Here is a 20,377-nt window from a genome sequence, read left to right as displayed (position 1 = left end):
TCACCTGTTCCAAGATCGTCCAGTTGATCTCATGAACATCTGCATCAGCCAAAGCGATAACCAAATTGCCAGCCACTAGCTTCTGCAGATCAGCAACAGCATGTAGGCCATCTTGAATTGTAGAATTCCATCCTCGGTTCATTTCTTTGTTCCGCCAAGTGGCCACATCCAAGTCCTTTTGAAGACGCCTAATCTTAGCTTCCCCATTGCCACATCCTTCTGTTTTGTTCCTACAAACGTTTGCATCACGGAACTCGGGACATCTCAGTGCTACAATGCTGCTTTGGCAGTGGACATGAGCAAATACTTGCTTCGCGATTTGCCATGCATAAAATCAATCAGCAGATTAAAAGGAAATATGTTGGTTGATTCATGTCACCACTTTGAGCAACCCATGAGTTTCTAAACCTTAAATGGAGTCTAAAACATTGCAATAAAAGGGTGGGTGCATCATTTGGATGCAGAGGCCGGGGCGACCCTATTTTCAAGAAAAAATTAGGAAATCTGAAATCTATATCTATATCTCTACCATCTATACCACTCCACTCCAGTTGACAGTTTGATCTCTTTCAGTACATTAGATTATGTCATGTTTAAAACACTATTATAAAATTACCTCCTTAATGTTGAGCTCAGGAGGATCCAGATGTGCTGATCCTAGGCGGCCCCTCAAATGATTGCTTGCTAGAACAATAGGACCAAATCCCGCCTCCTTTCTACCAATGTCTGCATCACTGGCGCGCTCACTGTCTTTGTTAGGAACATGAGCAGTGGCTAGCTGCTGCAAATCAAAGTTCATCAAATCAATCAGCAAACAACACATATGAAATTTGAGCAGTGCGGCTAAATACCTTCTTCAGCAGCTGCCCCACGGAATCGTCCTTTTGGCGGCACATCACACGGGTGAAAAATCTCGGCAACGACTTGGGGTGCGGTGATTTTGTCCCATTCCACAGTATGCCGAGCTTGGCTGCAATTATCTTATTCTGCAAGATATTTTGCCTCCGAGATTCTTCGTAGGCATTCTCGAGGGGAATATCTAGCAGGCATTACAAAAAAACAGATGCTAATAACAAGCAGTGGAAGCAAGCAATAAACTAGTCTCGGAAATCAAATACATAACAAAAGCTGCCGGACAAAGTGTTCAACCTTGGTCGACTGGGGAGGTGGCGCGTTGGCCATTCGTTTTGGTTCGGTGGATCATGGTGGCGCTTTGTGTACCGATCTCGCCAGCCGGTAAGATGAACCAGTGAGTCGGGGAAGCAGATCCGACGAAGCGGACGGAGTGTGGTTGACGGCGTCGCTGAGCTGGCTCCGGCGCGGTGGATGTCGGCTACGGATGGAGGACTGAGAGGGAGCGAGACGGACTAGGTGCGAGGTAGGGAGAGAGGCCCTTGCTTGTCCGTGGGTGGGGCTGGATATAGGGGAAATGAAAGCCCTAGAAGATAGCATCCTGCTAATATCCTAGTACAAAACAATTGAACTAGAAAATCCCGCCAATATATGGTGCTGAATTGCGGGCGGCTCATAGCTTGTGCACAAATAAAATGGGAAAATCCAAAAAATGTACTAGTTCAACAAAAAAAAACTCTAGTGGCAAAGTCACTAGCTCGCCATGAGAAGATGCACTCCGCCAAAAAAATGTCATGAGAAGCTAGTTTGCTATGGATCTTGCATTAACCCTGCTCGATAAAATGGTGGGCACAAAAGACAAGCTAAATAAAAAATAATGGTGGTAGAAAGATGTAACTCTCAAATGTAAACTCTACTAAACAGGGCTAGCTCAAAAACATGCCTCATATTATTAGTACTTCCTCCGGTCCATATTAACTGCCACTAAAATGGATGTATCTACAAATACATCCATTTGAGTGGCATGTATATGGATAGGAGTAGTAGATCAAGGAGTTGCGAGACAGTGGTGGAAATGAGGTGGGGAGGAGGAGGGTGACGACCAGACCCCCACCTCCACGGCACCGCATAAATAGAAGCTAAAATATGTGAAACAGTGGAGGAAATGAGGTGGAAAGGTCTTCTTTTTAGCCCCAGCGTCACCGCAGATCAGGTGACATGCACCTATGGCATGTCACCGTGTGACATGCGGTTTAAATTCAAATTTGAACACTGCGAACAAATCTGAAAAAAATCATGCATGTTCATAGATATTAAGATAATCCCTAAAAAATTCAAGTCAAAATTCGAAACATACATCGAGAAACAAAAAAGAGAAATCTGTCATGAATAGTTCCCGAATTCAAATCTGAGTTTCTCTATAGACTATTCACATCTGAGTTTCTCTTTTTTGTTTCTCGATGTATGTTTCGAATTTTGATCTGAAATTTTTAGGGGTTATCTTAATATGAGCTGTGAACGTGCATGATTTTTTTCAGATTTTTTCGCAATGTTTAAATTTGGATTTAGGCCGCATGTCACACGGTGACATGGTGCATGTCACCATGTCACCTAGCTACCGCTCGAGAAATGGAGCCCCTCTCCGCTGGGCTCCATAAAAGCTTCACTGCTCGTGTCAGACTGTTGAAGACACTGGCAAGTGCATGTCAGGGGGACAGAGAATAAATTTCGTCCACGCATCGGCGCGTGCTGTCTACCCCAAACCCTAAACTCTGTCTTATGAAGTCAAAGCATGCATGAAGAGAAGTGGTTTTTGGTTTCAAACATGGAAATTTCAAAAACCCTCTCAAGAGCTACATTTTGGAGTGACTAATTTTTCATATTCATGATTTAAACTTGTTTAAATGGGCATAAAAATGGGCATAAAATTCAAAATAAATCAAAATAAATGAAACACCAAGGCACATAGTCTTCTTACGTCATATAGTAACAATTAAGTTGATAAACAAGGTCTAGACATTCTCAAACCAGAAAAATCATGTATCTACCCCCTAACCCTAAACTCTGTCTTATGAAGTCAAGCATGAAGAGATGTGGTTTTTGGTTTCAAACATCGAAATTTCGAAAACCCTCCCAAGAGCTTCATTTTGGAGTGACTAAGAAGCATACATGCTTACTTTTTTATATTCATGTTTTAAACTTGTTCAAATCTTGGTCAAACCTAGGATTTGACCAAGATTCAAATGGGCATAAAAATTCAATTTTTTTTTTGAAAAACCAAGGTCTTCTTATGTCATATAGTAAGCATTCAATTAAGTTGATAAACAAGGTCTAGACGTATTAAACCTGAAAAATCATGTATCTACCCCCTAACCCTAAACTCTGTCTTATGAAGTCAAGCATGCATGGTGAAGAGAAGTGGTTTTTCGTTTCAAACATGGAAATTTTAAAAACCCTCCCAAGAGCTTCATTTTGGGGTGACTAAGAAGGATACATGATTACTTTGTCATATTCATGTCTTAAACTTGTTTAAGTCATGGTCAAACCTAGGATTTGACGAAGATTCAAATGGGCATAAGAATTCAAAAAAAAAATCAAAAACCAAAGCACATAGTCTGTGTATGTCATATAGTAAGCATTCAAGTTGATAAACAAGGTCTAGACATATTCAAACCAGAAAAATCATGGAAATTTCAAAAACCTCCCACGAGCTTCATTTTGGAGTGGCTAAGAAGGATCGATGCAGGTTACTTTTCATATTATTCATGTTTTAAACTTGTTTAAATCTTGGTCAAACCTAGGATTTGACCAAGATTCAACAAATGGGGATAAAAAAAATGAAAACCCAATGCACATAGTCTTCTTATGTCATATAATAAGCATACAATTAAGTTGATAAACAAGGTCTAGACATATTCAAACCAGAAAAATCATGTATGTGGCTACCCCTAACCCTAAACTCTGTCTTATGAAGTCAAGCATGAAGAGATGTGGTTTTTGGTTTCAAACATGGAAATTTCAAAAACCCTTCCAAGAGCTTCATTTTGGAGTGACTGAGAAGCATACATGCATGCTTACCTTTTCATATTCATGTTTTAAACTTGTTCAAATCTTGGTCAAACCTAGGATTTGACAAAGATTCAAATGGGCATAAAAATTCAAATAAAATGAATACCAAGGTCTTCTTATGTCATATAGTATGCGCGCATTCAATTAAGGTTGATGAACAAGATCTAGACATATTAAACCTGAAAAATCATGTATCTACCCCTAACCCTAAACTCCGTCTTATAAAGTCAAGCATGCATGTGAAGATAAGTGGTTTTTGGTTTCAAACATGGAAATTTCAAAAACCCTCTTAATTAAGAGCTTGATTTTGGAGTGACTAAGAAGGATACATGCTTACTTTTACATATTCATGTTTTAAACTTGTTTAAGTCATGGTCAAACCTAGGATTTGACCAAGATTTAAATGGGCATAAAAATTCAAAATTAAACAAAATCAAAAACCAAAGCAAGTCTTTGCATGTCATATAGTAAGCATTCAAGTTGATACACAAAGTCTAGACATATTCAAACCAGAAAATCATGTATATATCTACCCCTAACCCTAAACTCTATCTTTATGAAGTCAAGCATGCATGAAGAGAAGTGGTTTTTTGTTTCAAACATGGAAATTTCAAAAACCCTCCCAAGAGCTACATTTTGGAGTGACTAAGAAGGATAGATGGTTAATTTTTCATATTCATGATTTAAACTTGTTCAAATCTTGGTCAAACCTATGATTTGACCAAGATTCAAATGGGCATCAAAAATCAAAAAATTCAAAAAAATTGAAAAATCAAGGTCTTCTTATGTCATATAGTAAGCATTCAATTAATTAAGTTGATAAACAAGGTCTAGACATATTCAAACAAGGAAAATCATGTATCTACCCCTAACCCTAAACTCTGTCTTATTAAGTCAATCATGAAGAGAAGTGGTTTTGGGTTTCAAACATGGAAATTTCAAGAACCTCCCAAAAGCTTCTTATGTCATATAGTACTAAGCATTAAAGTTGAGAAACAAGGTCTAGACATATTCAAACCTAGGATTTGACCAAAAGATTCAAACATGGAAATTTCAAAAACCTCCCAAAAGTTTCATTTTAGAGTGAGTAAGAAGGATCCATGCTTACCTTTTCATTTTCATGATTTAAACTTGTTTAAATCTTGGTCAAACCTAGGATTTGACCAAGATACAAATGGGTGGGCACAAAATTCAAAAAAATCAGAAAAAATGAAAAACCAAATCACATAGTCTTCTTATGTCATATCGTAAGCATTCAAGTTGATAAACAAGGTCTAGATATATCCAAACCAGACAAATCATATATCTACCCCCTAACCCTAAACTCTGTCTTATGAAGTCAAGCATGAAGAGAAGTGGTTTTCGGTTTGAAACATGGAAATTTCAAAAACCTCCCAAAAGCTTCATTTTAGAGTGACTAAGAAGGATCCATGCTTACCTTTTCATTTTCATATTTTAAACTTGTTTAAATCTTAATTTGTCAAACCTAGGATCTGACAAAGAGATTCAAATCGGCATTAAATTCAAAAAAAAACTCAGAAAAAGGAAAAACAAAAGCATATAGTCTTCTTATGTCATATAGTAAGCATTCAAGTTGATAAACAAGGTTTGGACATATTCAAACCAGACAAATAATGTATCTCTACCCCCTAACCCTAAACTTGGTCGATCTTCAAGTCTAGCATGAAGAGAAGTCGTTTTGGGTTTCAAACATGGAAATTTCAAGAACATCTCAAAAGCTTCTTATGTCATATAGTACTAAGCATTAAAGTTGAGAAACAAGGTCTAGACATATTCAACCTATGCAAATCATGTATCTACCCCTAATTAACCCCTAAACTGTGTCTTATGTAGTCAAGCATGAAGAGAGGTGGTTTTGGGTTTCAAACATGGAAATTTCAAAAACCTCCCAAAAGCTTCATTTTAGAGTGACTAATTAATAAGAAGGATGATACAGGCTTCCCTTCTCATTTTCATGTTTTAAACTTGTTTAAATCTTGGTCAAACCTAGGATTTGACCAAGATTCTTCAGAAAAAATCAAAAGAATGAAAAACCAAAGCACATAGCATTCTTATGCCATATAGTAAGCTAGCATTCAAGATGATAAACAAGGTCTAGACATATTCAAACCAGAAAAATCATGTATATATATCTACCCCTAACCCTAAACTCTGTCTTATGAAGTCAAGCATGAAAGAGAAGTGGCGGTTTTGGGTTTGAAACATGGAAATTTCAAAAAAAGCTTCATTTTAGGGAGACTAAGAAGGATCCATGCTTACCATTTTATTTTCATGTTTTAAACTTGTTTAAATCTTGTTCAAACCTAGGATTTGACCAAGATTCAAATGGGTAGAAAATTAAAAAGTGAAAAAAATGAAAAACCAAAGTACATAGTCTTCTTATGTCATATAGTAAGCATTCAAGTTGTTAAACAAGGTCGATCTAGACATATTCAAACCAGACAAATCATGTATCTATACCCCTAACCCCTAATTAAACTCTGTCTTATGAAGTCAAGCATGAAGAGAAGTGGTTTCGGGTTTCAAACATGGACTAAGAAGGATCATTTTTAAAAACCCCAAAAGCTTCACATTTTAGAGTGCATAAGAAGGATCCAGGCTTACCCTTTCATTTTGATGTTTTAATCTTGTTTAAATCTTGGTCAAACCTAGGATTTGACCAATATTCAAATGAGCATAAAATAAGAAATAAAAAAATAAAAAAACGAAAGCACATAATCTTCTTATGTCATATAGTAAGCATTCAAAAGTTCATGAAGAAGGTCTAGACACATTCAAATCAAACAAGTCATCTACCCCTAACCCTACACTGTGTCTTATAAATGAAGTCAAGCATGAAAAGAAGTGTGGTTTTGGGTTTCAAACATGGAAATTTGAAAAACCTCCCAAAAGCTTCATTTTAATTAGACTGACTGATTAATTAAGAAGGATCCATGATTAATTACCTTTTCATTGTCATGTTTTAAACTTTTTTAAATCTTGGTCAAACCTAGGATATATTTGACCAAGATTCAAATGGGCATAAAAATTCAGAAAAAAATCAAAAGAATGAAAAACCAAAGCATGAAAAGAAGTGTCGTTTTGGGTTTCAAACATGGAAATTTCAAGAACACATCCCAAAAGCTTCATTTTAGAGTGACTAAGAAGGATCCATGCTTACATTTTCATTTCATGTTATAGACTTGTTTAAATCATGGTCAACCCTAGGATTAATTTGACCAAGATTCAAGTGGGCAGAAAATTTAAAAAAATAGAAAATGAAAAACCAAAGTACATAGTCTTCTTATGTACGTCATATAGTAAGCATATTCAAGTTGATAAACAAGGTTTGGGCATATTCAAACCATACAAATCATGTATCTACCCCCTAACCCTAAACTCTTTCTTATGAAGTCAAGCATGAAGAGAAGTGGTTTTGGGTTTCAAACATGGAAATTTCGAAAACCTCCCAAAAACTTCATATTAGAGTGACTAATTAAGAAGGATAGAGGCTTCCCTTTTCATTTTCATGTTTTAAACTTGTTTAAATCTTTGTCAAACCTAGGATTTTGCCAAGATTCAAATATATGGGCATAAAATTAAAAAAACAGAAAAATGAAAAACCCAAGCACATAGTCTTATTGTGTCATATAGTTAGCATTAAAGTTGATAAACAAGGTTTAGACATATTCAAACTAGACAGATCATGTATCTACCCCCTAACCCTAAACTCGGTCTTATGAAGTCTAGCATGAAGAGAAGTCGTTTTGGGTTTCAAATGTTTAAGCCAAAAGCCCCTTTTCAAATATTTCAAACTTATTCAAGTTTGGTTCAAATTTGAAAGACATACAAGTTATAGCACACATAGTGCATACATTTTCACACATACTGCACTAGATAGATGCTAACCCTATAGTTTGAGGCCATTTGGATGAGGTAGAAAAAATTCTTGGATTAGAATCGTGTTGTTCGAACCCCGTAGTTGGATTTTTCTGAACCTTGATCTGTAGTACTGGGCAAAACCCTAGTTTAACCTATTTAATTATAGATTCGTATATCGATTTTTCTACCTTTTTATTATTACTATGCAGCACATGTGTGTTTGCCCGTCTAGCTAGTGAAACTCGGAGGAAGAGGGATCACTCATTCACTCGGAAGGTCAGAAGAAGGGAGAGCATTATGGTGTCTCCCCTTTTTCGGGTGACGATGTTGACTATTGTGCAAGGTTTGTCAGTGAGCAGGGAGGTGCGAGCGAGTGAGTCGAGCGAGGCCGAGAATGAGAGAGATTTGTTTTTTTTTGTGTGTGTGAGAGGGACAACCGAAGGATCCTGAAGGACCTAGAGACTTCCAATACGCATCCTGATGCGTCTTCTCTTGACAAAGAAGATGGCTGGGAGTTTGCGTACCTATTGCACGTGACTTGTGCTCACTGAAGTGTGGGACCTCACGCATGGGCACCACACATAAGTGACAGACCTGTTGGTGTAAAAACTCGGTTGATTATTATAGTGCATTAGAACAAAGTTTCCTATGGATTCAAGCGTAGGAAATCCAAGTTAACTCATTTAATTACATGACATTATTTTTTCCATGAAGCAAAGTTAACACATCTATCAATTGGTACATTTTGGAGTGACTAAGAAGGATCCAGGCTTACTTATTCGTTTTCACGTGTTAAACTTGTCTAAATCTTGGTCAAACCTAGGATTTGACCAACAAGATTCAAATGGGCAGAAAAATAAAATAAAAACAAAAAATGAAAAACTAAATCACATAGTCTTCTTATGTCATATAGTAAGCATTAAAGTTGATAAACAAGGTCTAGACATATTCAAACCAGACAAATCATGTATCTACCCCCTAACCCTTAAACTCTGTCTTATGAAGTCAAGCATGAAGAGAAGTGGTTTTGGGTTTCAAACATGGAAATTTAAAAAACCTCCCAAAAACTTCATTTTAGAGTGACTAAGAAGGATACATGCTTCCCTTTTCATTTTCATGTTTTAAACTTGTTTAAATTATTATCAAACCTAGGATTTGACCAAGATACAAATGGGTGGGCACAAAATTCAAAAAAATCAGAAAAATGAAAAACCAAATCACATAGTCTTCTTATGTCATATCGTAAGCATTCAAGTTGATAAACAAGGTCTAGATATATCCAAACCAGACAAATCATGTATCTACCCCCTAACCCTAAACTTTGTCTTATGAAGTCAAGCATGAAGAGAAGTGGTTTTCGGTTTGAAACATGGAAATTTCAAAAACCTCCCAAAAGCTTCATTTTAGAGTGACTAAGAAGGATCCATGCTTACCTTTTCATTTTCATATTTTAAACTTGTTTAAATCTTAATTTGTCAAACCTAGGATCTGACAATTAAAGAGATTCACATCGGCATTAAATTCAAAAAAAAACTCAGAAAAAGGAAAAACAAAAGCATATAGTCTTCTTATGTCATATAGTAAGCATTCAAGTTGATAAACAAGGTTTGGACATATTCAAACCAGACAAATAATGTATCTCTACCCCCTAACCCTAAACTTGGTCGATCTTATGAAGTCTAGCATGCATGAAGAGAAGTCGTTATGGGTTTCAAACATGGAAATTTCAAGAACATCTCAAAAGCTTCTTATGTCATATAGTACTAAGCATTAAAGTTGAGAAACAAGGTCTAGACATATTCAACCTATGCAAATCATGTATCTACCCCCTAATTAACCCCTAAACTTTGTCTTATGTAGTCAAGCATGAAGAGAGGTGGTTTTGGGTTTCAAACATGGAAATTTCAAAAACCTTCCAAAAGCTTCATTTTAGAGTGACTAATTAATAAGAAGGATGATACAGGCTTCCCTTCTCATTTTCATGTTTTAAACTTGTTTAAATCTTGGTCAAACCTAGGATTTGACCAAGATTCTTCAGAAAAAATCAAAAGAATGAAAAACCAAAGCACATAGCATTCTTATGCCATATAGTAAGCTAGCATTCAAGATGATAAACAAGGTCTAGACATATTCAAACCAGAAAAATCATGTATATATATCTACCCCTAACCCTAAACTCTGTCTTATGAAGTCAAGCATGAAAGAGAAGTGGCGGTTTTGGGTTTGAAACATGGAAATTTCAAAAAAAAAGCTTCATTTTAGGGAGACTAAGAAGGATCCATGCTTACCATTTTATTTTCATGTTTTAAACTTGTTTAAATCTTGTTCAAACCTAGGATTTGACCAAGATTCAAATGGGTAGAAAATTAAAAAAGTGAAAAAAATGAAAAACCAAAGTACATAGTCTTCTTATGTCATATAGTAAGCATTCAAGTTGTTAAACAAGGTCGATCTAGACATATTCAAACCAGACAAATCATGTATCTATACACCTAACCCCTAATTAAAGTCTGTCTTATGAAGTCAAGCATGAAGAGAAGTGGTTTCGGGTTTCAAACATGGACTAAGAAGGATCATTTTTAAAAACCCAAAAGCTTCACATTTTAGAGTGCATAAGAAGGATCCAGGCTTACCCTTTCATTTTTGATGTTTTAATCTTGTTTAAATCTTGGTCAAACCTAGGATTTGACCAATATTCAAATGAGCATAAAATAAGAAATAAAAAAACGAAAGCACATAATCTTCTTATGTCATATAGTAAGCATTCAAAAGTTCATGAAGAAGGTCTAGACACATTCAAATCAAACAAGTCATCTACCCCTAACCCTACACTGTGTCTTATAAATGAAGTCAAGCATGAAAAGAAGTGTGGTTTTGGGTTTCAAACATGGAAATTTGAAAAACCTCCCAAAAGCTTCATTTTAATTAGACTGACTGATTAATTAAGAAGGATCCATGATTAATTACCTTTTCATTGTCATGTTTTAAACTTGTTTAAATCTTGGTCAAACCTAGGATATATTTGACCAAGATTCAAATGGGCATAAAAATTCAGAAAAAAATCAAAAGAATGAAAAACCAAAGCATGAAAAGAAGTGTCGTTTTGGGTTTCAAACATGGAAATTTCAAGAACACATCCCAAAAGCTTCATTTTAGAGTGACTAAGAAGGATCCATGCTTACCTTTTCATTTCATGTTATAGACTTGTTTAAATCATGGTCAACCCTAGGATTAATTTGACCAAGATTCAAGTGGGCAGAAAATTTAAAAAAATAGAAAACTGAAAAACCAAAGTACATAGTCTTCTTATGTACGTCATATAGTAAGCATATTCAAGTTGATAAACAAGGTTTGGGCATATTCAAACCATACAAATCATGTATCTACCCCCTAACCCTGAACTCTTTCTTATGAAGTCAAGCATGAAGAGATGTGGTTTTGGGTTTCAAACATGGAAATTTCAAAAACCTCCCAAAAACTTCATATTAGAGTGACTAATTAAGAAGGATAGAGGCTTCCCTTTTCATTTTCATGTTTTAAACTTGTTTAAATCTTTGTCAAACCTAGGATTTGGCCAAGATTCAAATATATGGGCATAAAATTAAAAAAAATAGAAAAATGAAAAACCCAAGCACATAGTCTTCTTGTGTCATATAGTTAGCATTAAAGTTGATAAACAAGGTTTAGACATATTCAAACCAGACAGATCATGTATCTACCCCCTAACCCTAAACTCGGTCTTATGAAGTCTAGCATGAAGAGAAGTCGTTTTGGGTTTCAAACGTTTAAGCCAAAAGCCCCTTTTCAAATATTTCAAACTTATTCAAATTTGGTTCAAATTTGAAAGACATACAAGTTATAGCACACATAGTGCATACATTTTCACACATACTGCACTAGATAGATGCTAACCCTATAGTTTGAGGCCATTTGGATGAGGTAGAAAAAATTCTTGGATTAGAATCGTGTTGTTCGAACCCCGTAGTTGGATTTTTTGAACCTTGATCTGTAGTACTGGGCAAAACCCTAGTTTAACCTATTTAATTATAGATTCGTATATCGATTTTTCTACCTTTTTATTATTACTATGCAGCACATGTGTGTTTGCCCGTCTAGCTAGTGAAACTCGGAGGAAGAGGGATCACTCATTCACTCGGAAGGTCAGAAGAAGGGAGAGCATTATGGTGTCTCCCCTTTTTCGGGTGACGATGTTGACTATTGTGCAGGGTTTGTCAGTGAGCAGGGAGGTGCGAGCGAGCGAGTCGAGCGAGGCCGAGAATGAGAGAGATTTGTTTTTTTTTGTGTGTGTGAGAGGGACAACCGAAGGATCCTGAAGGACCTAGAGACTTCCAATACGCATCCTGATGCGTCTTCTCTTGACAAAGAAGATGGCTGGGAGTTTGCGTACCTATTGCACGTGACTTGTGCTCACTGAAGTGTGGGACCTCACGCGTGGGCACCACACGTAAGTGACAGACCTGTTGGTGTAAAAAATCGGTTGATTATTATAGTGCATTAGAACAAAGTTTCCTATGGATTCAAGCGTAGGAAATCCAAGTTAACTCATTTAATTACATGACATTATTTTTTCCATGAAGCAAAGTTAACACATCTATCAATTGGTACATTTTGGAGTGACTAAGAAGGATCCAGGCTTACTTATTCGTTTTCACGTGTTAAACTTGTCTAAATCTTGGTCAAACCTAGGATTTGACCAACAAGATTCAAATGGGCGAGAAAAATAAAATAAAAACAAAAAATGAAAAACTAAATCACATAGTCTTCTTATGTCATATAGTAAGCATTAAAGTTGATAAACAAGGTCTAGACATATTCAAACCAGACAAATCATGTATCTACCCCCTAACCCGGCCTTAAACTCTGTCTTATGAAGTTAAGCATGAAGAGAAGTGGTTTTGGGTTTCAAACATGGAAATTTCAAAAACCTCCCAAAAACTTCATTTTAGAGTGACTAAGAAGGATACATGCTTCCCTTTTCATTTTCATGTTTTAAACTTGTTTAAATTATTATCAAACCTAGGATTTGACCAAGATACAAATGGGTGGGCACAAAATTCAAAAAAATCAGAAAAATGAAAAACCAAATCACATAGTCTTCTTATGTCATATCGTAAGCATTCAAGTTGATAAACAAGGTCTAGATATATCCAAACCAGACAAATCATGTATCTACCCCCTAACCCTAAACTTTGTCTTATGAAGTCAAGCATGAAGAGAAGTGGTTTTCGGTTTGAAACATGGAAATTTCAAAAACCTCCCAAAAGCTTCATTTTAGAGTGACTAAGAAGGATCCATGCTTACCTTTTCATTTTCATATTTTAAACTTGTTTAAATTTTAATTTGTCAAACCTAGGATCTGACAATTAAAGAGATTCAAATCGGCATTAAATTCAAAAAAAACTCAGAAAAAGGAAAAACAAAAGCATATAGTCTTCTTATGTCATATAGTAAGCATTCAAGTTGATAAACAAGGTTTGGACATATTCAAACCAGACAAATAATGTATCTCTACCCCCTAACCCTAAACTTGGTCGATCTTATGAAGTCTAGCATGCATGAAGAGAAGTCGTTTTGGGTTTCAAACATGGAAATTTCAAGAACATCTCAAAAGCTTCTTATGTCATATAGTACTAAGCATTAAAGTTGAGAAACAAGGTCTAGACATATTCAACCTATGCAAATCATGTATCTACCCCCTAATTAACCCCTAAACTTTGTCTTATGTAGTCAAGCATGAAGAGAGGTGGTTTTGGGTTTCAAACATGGAAATTTCAAAAACCTTCCAAAAGCTTCATTTTAGAGTGACTAATTAATAAGAAGGATGATACAGGCTTCCCTTCTCATTTTCATGTTTTAAACTTCTTTAAATCTTGGTCAAACCTAGGATTTGACCAAGATTCTTCAGAAAAAATCAAAAGAATGAAAAACCAAAGCACATAGCATTCTTATGCCATATAGTAAGCTAGCATTCAAGATGATAAACAAGGTCTAGACATATTCAAACCAGAAAAATCATGTATATATCTACCCCTAACCCTAAACTCTATCTTATGAAGTCAAGCATGAAAGAGAAGTGGCGGTTTTGGGTTTGAAACATGGAAATTTCAAAAAAAAGCTTCATTTTAGGGAGACTAAGAAGGATCCATGCTTACCATTTTATTTTCATGTTTTAAACTTGTTTAAATCTTGTTCAAACCTAGGATTTGACCAAGATTCAAATGGGTAGAAAATTAAAAAAGTGAAAAAATGAAAAACCAAAGTACATAGTCTTCTTATGTCATATAGTAAGCATTCAAGTTGTTAAACAAGGTCGATCTAGACATATTCAAACCAGACAAATCATGTATCTATACCCCTAACCCCTAATTAAACTCTGTCTTATGAAGTCAAGCATGAAGAGAAGTGGTTTCGGGTTTCAAACATGGACTAAGAAGGATCATTTTTAAAAACCCCAAAAGCTTCACATTTTAGAGTGCATAAGAAGGATCCAGGCTTACCCTTTCATTTTGATGTTTTAATCTTGTTTAAATCTTGGTCAAACCTAGGATTTGACCAATATTCAAATGAGCATAAAATAAGAAATAAAAAAATAAAAAAATGAAAGCACATAATCTTCTTATGTCATATAGTAAGCATTCAAAAGTTCATGAAGAAGGTCTAGACACATTCAAATCAAACAAGTCATCTACCCCTAACCCTACACTGTGTCTTATAAATGAAGTCGAGCATGAAAAGAAGTGTGGTTTTGGGTTTCAAACATGGAAATTTGAAAAACCTCCCAAAAGCTTCATTTTAATTAGACTGACTGATTAATTAAGAAGGATCCATGATTAATTACCTTTTCATTGTCATGTTTTAAACTTGTTTAAATCTTGGTCAAACCTAGGATATATTTGACCAAGATTCAAATGGGCATAAAAATTCAGAAAAAAATGAAAAGAATGAAAAACCAAAGCATGAAAAGAAGTGTCGTTTTGGGTTTCAAACTTGGAAATTTCAAGAACACATCCCAAAAGCTTCATTTTAGAGTGACTAAGAAGGATCCATGCTTACCTTTTCATTTCATGTTATAGACTTGTTTAAATCATGGTCAACCCTAGGATTAATTTGACCAAGATTCAAGTGGGCAGAAAATTTAAAAAAATAGAAAACTGAAAAACCAAAGTACATAGTCTTCTTATGTACGTCATATAGTAAGCATATTCAAGTTGATAAACAAGGTTTGGGCATATTCAAACCATACAAATCATGTATCTACCCCCTAACCCTAAACTCTTTCTTATGAAGTCAAGCATGAAGAGAAGTGGTTTTGGGTTTCAAACATGGAAATTTCAAAAACCTCCCAAAAACTTCATATTAGAGTGACTAATTAAGAAGGATAGAGGCTTCCCTTTTCATTTTCATGTTTTAAACTTGTTTAAATCTTTGTCAAACCTAGGATTTGGCCAAGATTCAAATATATGGGCATAAAATTAAAAAAACAGAAAAATGAAAAACCCAAGCACATAGTCTTATTGTGTCATATAGTTAGCATTAAAGTTGATAAACAAGGTTTAGACATATTCAAACCAGACAGATCATGTATCTACCCCCTAACCCTAAACTCGGTCTTATGAAGTCTAGCATGAAGAGAAGTCGTTTTGGGTTTCAAACGTTTAAGCCAAATGCCCCTTTTCAAATATTTCAAACTTATTCAAGTTTGGTTCAAATTTGAAAGACATACAAGTTATAGCATACATAGTGCATACATTTTCACACATACTACACTAGATAGATGCTAACCCTATAGTTTGAGGCCATTTGGATGAGGTAGAAAAAATTCTTGGATTAGAATCGTGTTGTTCGAACCCCGTAGTTGGATTTTTTTGAACCTTGATCTGTAGTACTGGGCAAAACCCTAGTTCAACCTATTTAATTATAGATTCGTATATCGATTTTTCTACCTTTTTATTATTACTATGCAGCACATGTGTGTTTGCCTGTCTAGCTAGTGAAACTCGGAGGAAGAGGGATCACTCATTCACTCGGAAGGTCAGAAGAAGGGAGAGCATTATGGTGTCTCCCCTTTTTCGGGTGACGATGTTGACTATTGTGCAGGGTTTGTCAGTGAGCAGGGAGGTGCGAGCGAGTCGAGCGAGGCCGAGAATGAGAGAGATTTGTTTTTTTTTGTGTGAGAGGGACAACCGAAGGATCCTGAAGGACCTAGAGACTTCCAATACGCATCCTGATGCGTCTTCTCTTGACAAAGAAGATGGCTGGGAGTTTGCGTACCTATTGCACGTGACTTGTGCTCACTGAAGTGTGGGACCTCACGCGTGGGCACCACACGTAAGTGACAGACCTGTTGGTGTAAAAACTCGGTTGATTATTATAGTGCATTAGAACAAAGTTTCCTATGGATTCAAGCGTAGGAAATCCAAGTTAACTCATTTAATTACATGACATTATTTTTTCCATGAAGCAAAGTTAACACATCTATCAATTGGTACATTTTGGAGTGACTAAGAAGGATCCAGGCTTACTTATTCGTTTTCACGTGTTAAACTTGTCTAAATCTTGGTCAAACCTAGGATTTGACCAACAAGATTCAAATGGGCAGAAAAATAAAATAAGAACAAAAAATGAAAAACTAAATCACATAGTCTTCTTATGTCATATAGTAAGCATTAAAGTTGATAAACAAGGTCTAGACATATTCAAACCAGACAAATCATGTATCTACCCCCTAACCCTTAAACTCTGTCTTATGAAGTCAAGCATGAAGAGAAGTGGTTTTGGGTTTCAAACATGGAAATTTAAAAAACCTCCCAAAAACTTCATTTTAGAGTGACTAAGAAGGATACATGCTTCCCTTTTCATTTTCATGTTTTAAACTTGTTTAAATTATTATCAAACCTAGGATTTGACCAAGATACAAATGGGTGGGCACAAAATTCAAAAAAATCAGAAAAATGAAAAACCAAATCACATAGTCTTCTTATGTCATATCGTAAGCATTCAAGTTGATAAACAAGGTCTAGATATATCCAAACCAGACAAATCATGTATCTACCCCCTAACCCTAAACTTTGTCTTATGAAGTCAAGCATGAAGAGAAGTGGTTTTCGGTTTGAAACATGGAAATTTCAAAAACCTCCCAAAAGCTTCATTTTAGAGTGACTAAGAAGGATCCATGCTTACCTTTTCATTTTCATATTTTAAACTTGTTTAAATCTTAATTTGTCAAACCTAGGATCTGACAATTAAAGAGATTCAAATCGGCATTAAATTCAAAAAAAACTTAGAAAAAGGAAAAACAAAAGCATATAGTCTTCTTATGTCATATAGTAAGCATTCAAGTTGATAAACAAGGTTTGGACATATTCAAACCAGACAAATAATGTATCTCTACCCCCTAACCCTAAACTTGGTCGATCTTATGAAGTCTAGCATGCATGAAGAGAAGTCGTTTTGGGTTTCAAACATGGAAATTTCAAGAACATCTCAAAAGCTTCTTATGTCATATAGTACTAAGCATTAAAGTTGAGAAACAAGGTCTAGACATATTCAACCTATGCAAATCATGTATCTACCCCCTAATTAACCCCTAAACTTTGTCTTATGTAGTCAAGCATGAAGAGAGGTGGTTTTGGGTTTCAAACATGGAAATTTCAAAAACCTCCCAAAAGCTTCATTTTAGAGTGACTAATTAATAAGAAGGATGATACAGGCTTCCCTTCTCATTTTCATGTTTTAAACTTGTTTAAATCTTGGTCAAACCTAGGATTTGTTTTTTTTTTCTTGGGCACCACCTCCTCGGAAACCGCTGTGGCATTGAATCCCCACTATATCTCCTTTATTTAACTGCGCCGCATGGTTCGCCACTTCATCCCCTTGCTCTGTTCCGGCTATCGGCACCTAAAAAACCCTCTTCCCCTGCGGCAATGTCATCCTCTTCCTCCATCTCCTCAGGCCTCTCCCTCCAGTCTTCCTCCTCGAGCGAGCAGGAGTGGAACTTTGATCATGTGCCAGACGGCCCACCCGAAGCACTCGTCGGGTCAGATGGTGACTTACCTCTGACCGATGGGGAAGACGACCTCAAGTTCCTCATCGAAGGGGAGCTGAAGAGCGAAAGCGAAGACGACCTCCACCCCTGGGCGAAACCCACCTCCTCCGACGGGGAGGAGGAAGAAGAAGAAGTAGAGGAAGAAGAGGAAAAGGAGGAGGATGATTCCTCCTCCTCCGCTGGGTATCCGCCGGCAAAGCGCTTCCGCGCTTGGGCGGACAGCGAGGATGATGATGATGACGAGGAAGAAGAGGCTCCGGCCGAGGGCTGGGGTAGCAGCGACGAGGAACTCTCCGGAAGCAGCGCCGACGGCAGCGATGCCACCGACGAGGCCAGCGAGGACTAGTAAAGTAGGACTAGTAGCCCCTGAGCAATCGGCTCTTCTTTTGTTTTCCCTTTCTTGAGCAATCGGCTCTTCTTTTTAAAAAACCCCTCTTATTATGAAGAAGAACTTCTCAGCTGATTCTGTCCTTCCACCAAATTTACCGATTGCTAAAATAAGTCAACAAATTACGAGCTGATGGCAGCGCACCGGCCCTTGCCATGAAAACGCGAGCAGAGCCAACTCTATCATTTACCCAAATGGTAATCTGTGGCCTGTCCGCAAGGGCAAAACCCAATTCCCCAAAGCGCCACTTGAACAGATCCAACCCACGGCCATACGAACCCCAGATGTCAATCGCGCAGGTTCGCAACTGCAATGAATCCATGGGCAGCACCATCCAATGCCCACGCTATGGTTTCCAGCCTGAAGGTGATCCTTAATCGCCTCATCGTCCGAACATAGCGCCTTGCTCTATCTTTTCGCAGCAACAGAAACGGTTCTGACCCTGTAGATGATGACGGCTTCCCTTTCAGCAACAACTCACCGCTTTCAAAGAAGGTTATGATGCAGGGTCAGCCGACGACACTCCAATCGGCTTCTAAAAACAGAGCATCTACCAGGCCAGCTGCCCCCCGAGCCTCAGTCAAGGCGAGAATAGCGGTGAGGATGCACAGATCAAACAAAGGGCTTTGAACTCAGGTAATCTGAGACAGCCACCATGCAGAGTCAGCCAAACTTGCCCCCATTGATCACCTTTCTTCCGCTGAAAGCCGATGTTGTAGACGAAACACCAACAGCTTAATGAGAAAGAGGCTGCCTTGCATGCCAAAACTGATGCTTCTGACAGTACTGCTGAACTGGCGCAAAGGGTTGGAAGTCCTCGAAGAGAAGGTTCGGGCACCAAAATCGGCTCCTTGCAGCTGAGGCAGCTCTCATTGTTCACCCCTTCGAGGAAGCAGAAGGCCTCACAGCTGAACTGGACTTGGTGAAAATCCGCGTCTTGAAAATCCTGTGTAATTGTACTAGAGTCGATGGCTATACATCGGCTTTGTTTCTTAGCTCTAAAGTCGATGACCTTGCATTGGCTGTATACCATGAGAATTTTTTTTTACTGGCCGATTTTCTATCGGCCCCCAATATTTCACCGCACATGTATCGCACATGTTCATCCGATTAGGTGCCCCCCGAGCCGAATCTGTCAGGTAACTGCAGATATCGGCTCTGTAGTTAGCCAAGGCACTGTATTTGAATGTCGGCTCCGTTAGGACTAACGTTGACTCTCATCAGCCGACGTAAAACCGCTGCCCATTAAATCGACGTTGAACACAGGCAGACTGTGTGGTGAGGATAATTTTGGCCGATTGCTGGAATCAGCCTCCATGTTGATCGAATCGCTCAATGAAGGTTTTGCAATGTTCCTCCATAGATCTTAGGGGCCGATCCCAAGGATCGGCCTCGCCACGTTTGCCCATTGGTTTGTTCTTGCTACACGGTCAGGCCGGTGGATAAGACCAGCCTAACCCCATCCTTTGTCACGTCGATGCGCTCGCAGTCGTCCAAATTGATGCCTGAGAGTGGCTCTTGGGGCCTGCTGTTTCCCAAGCGTTCATGCCAGCCGTTGAAATCTCGGCTGAGTCATCTGCATGGACGACCTCTACCTCATCTCCATCCCACTGTATTACGCATTGGTGCATCGTGGATGGAATGCAACAGTTGGCGTGGATCCAATCTCTTCCTAGCAGAATAGCATAGGTGCTCTTGCTATCGACAATAAAGAACGTCGTAGGGATGGTTTTCCTTCCTACGGTCAGATCCACGTTCAGAACACCTTGTGCGTGAGATGCTTGGCCGTTGAAATCGCTCAGTGTCACGTTGGTCTTGATCAGATCCGAGCTAGAGCGTCCCAACCGACGTAGCATGGAGTATGGCATAATGTTGACTGCCGCTCCGGTGTCCACCAGCATCTTGTTGACAGGCTGCCCATTGATATAACCTCGCAAGTACAGGGCCTTCAGATGTCTGTAGCTTCTTTCTCGTGGCTTCTCAAAGATAACTGGCCGTGGGCCGCAGTCAAGTTGTGCCACAGGTGCTTCGTCTAATCCTGGAGCACTAAACTCCGTCGGAAGGATGAACACCATATACGTGCCAGCCGATGTTTCATCATCGGCTTTCCTTTGCTTGGG

The 20,377-nt window shown here is 37.7% G+C and overlaps 1 long non-coding RNA gene across 1 annotated transcript; it reads right to left on the bottom strand.

The window, feature by feature from the left end:
* Positions 1–346: 346 nt before the first annotated feature.
* LOC139834969 (uncharacterized) lies at positions 347–1,180 on the bottom strand. Its single transcript, XR_011750640.1, has 3 exons — positions 1,150–1,180; positions 852–1,039; positions 347–781 (listed from the first exon to the last, which is right to left on the bottom strand). It is a non-coding gene; the product is annotated as an uncharacterized lncRNA (long non-coding RNA).
* Positions 1,181–20,377: the final 19,197 nt, after the last annotated feature.

Source organism: Lolium perenne, chromosome 1, assembly GCF_019359855.2.
Source record: "Lolium perenne isolate Kyuss_39 chromosome 1, Kyuss_2.0, whole genome shotgun sequence".
NCBI lineage: Eukaryota > Viridiplantae > Streptophyta > Magnoliopsida > Poales > Poaceae > Lolium > Lolium perenne.
Note: the sequence above shows the minus strand (reverse complement) of the source record. Positions and strands in the feature narration are given on the sequence as shown.